Below are 2,038 nucleotides of genomic sequence, written 5' to 3' on the forward strand. Positions count from 1 at the left end.
TTGTCGGACAGGAGGAATGGTGGAAATGGAATGGCGGCGCGCACAGACGCAGCGGCTTTGTTTCTCCCAGGACGGTGCTATTTACTGTTAATGTTATTTTTGTACTGGACTCATGGGAGCTTGCAAGATCACATTTCGTTGTTCATGTACTTGTGCAATGACAATAAAAGTTGAAGTTGAATTAATTAAAACGAATAATTTTTTTTAAAAGGACCTGGGCGAGGGGAGGGGAGGGGAGGATACCCATCACTTTGAAGCATGGAGGGCACCCATCACCTTGAAGCGTGGAGGGGCGGGGAAAGGGACCCGACTTTTACAGTGGGGGAAATTCCTATGTAAACATGTCACGCGACGTGACCGGTTTACATGGGGAGGGGGGGAGAGAATCTCTCGCCGCCAAAGCCGGCAATATGTTAAAAAAATGGATCATTTCTAATACTTGCAAACTGATTAATGCTAATATTTTAAACAGATATTACCTTTTGAATGGGGTGGGGAGATAGAAACAGCCTCTTGGGGGAGCAGCTGTCGCTCCGCCTTTACTGACAGCCGCGGCGGCCAATCAGAAGCCGGCCTTGTCCAAACCCCGCCCCTCGGGACGTGCAGCGACCAATCAGATCGCGGCAAGGGGGCGGGCTCTCCTTCTGAGCCACTTTAACGCCTTTATTTTCGATTAATTTTCTTTCCCGCCCCCCTCACAGTTGTTTCCAGCCGTAATTTTTTATTTAGTGAACAAAACGATCCGTTAATTGAAAAAAATAAAACTCACCGCCTGATTGACGTGGGGCTCGACCAATCGGAGCGCGTCCTGTCGATGGGGGGCGGGACCTCGGGCGCTTTATATTTATTTTTATTTTATATATTTCTGCCGTTTTCTTTTCCCTCAGGATTTGATTCGGATTTAAGAATAAAAAAGATTCCACCCGCCCCCCCCTCCTGTTGACGTTTTTAAAATTATAAAAATAATTAAATTAAAACGGCTGAGTGAGGGGGCGGGAGCTCCTGGATTGACAGCCGTTTCGCCCAATGGGATTGAGGGCTCAGCGGGTGCCGTCCAATAGCAGCGGAGGTCGGGGGTTACCTTCTGAAAAAACGTCACTCTTGGGTGAGGCGTCATCCGATTGACAAACACTTTAGCCAATCGGAGGGAGGATCTTGTCGAAGCCGTCCAATAGCAGCGGAGGAGGGAGGCGGGGTTTGGGCAATGCCGGCTTCTGATTGGCCGCCGGAGCTGTCACTCCACCGACTTTTGGCGTCGACTCCTTGATGTCTATACAATCCAATCGGATTGTTCGGAGCTGTCCAATAGGAATGGAAGGCGGGGGGGGAATGAGCGTCAACTGATTGACAGCTAGCCGAACCAATCAAAATGAGGCATTCGTCGGTACCGCCCAGTAGCCCGGCCCTGGCTGGACAGGCGTGACTTTGAATGATTGACAGTCAAGTTATCCAATCGGATTAGTAGCAAGAGGCGGGGTTTTGCCCTTCCACTTATTGACAACACCGTCGGCCAATGGAAATGAGGGCTTCCGTCGAAGCCGTCCAATAGCAGCGCAGGGCGGGGAGTTCCTGCTTCTGGGACACGCCCGCCCTCTCCGGTCCGCAGCCAATAGCAGCAGCGCTCGGTTGTGATTGACGGCGCTGCGTTGCAATCGCCCGCCGCTATGTAAATGAGCAGTGCGGACGGTCCAATAGCAGGAGGCCGGAGGGGCGGGTCGCTGCGTCTGGTGATTGACAGTCGGACCGGCCAATTAGCGGGGAGTGTGGCAGGGTCCATCCAATAGCAGGAGGACGGAGGGGCGGACCGCGGCGGGCGGTGATTGACAGTCCGGCTGGCCAATGAAGAGCGGGGAGAGAGGCGGTGTCGGTCCAATAGCAGGAGGTCGGAGGGGCGGGTCGTGGCGGGCAGTGATTGACAGTCGGTCTGGCCAATTAGCAGCGTGGAGTGGGCGGAGTCGGCCCAATAGCAGGAGGCCAGAGGGGCGGGCCGGGGCGAGCGCTGATTGACAGTCGGGCTGGCCAATTAGGGGCGGGGCCG

Source organism: Somniosus microcephalus, unplaced genomic scaffold (genome assembly GCF_052327205.1).
Source record: "Somniosus microcephalus isolate GS21.2 unplaced genomic scaffold, FLI_Smic_1.0 unresolved_chr1, whole genome shotgun sequence".
In the NCBI taxonomy this organism is placed as follows: domain Eukaryota; kingdom Metazoa; phylum Chordata; class Chondrichthyes; order Squaliformes; family Somniosidae; genus Somniosus; species Somniosus microcephalus.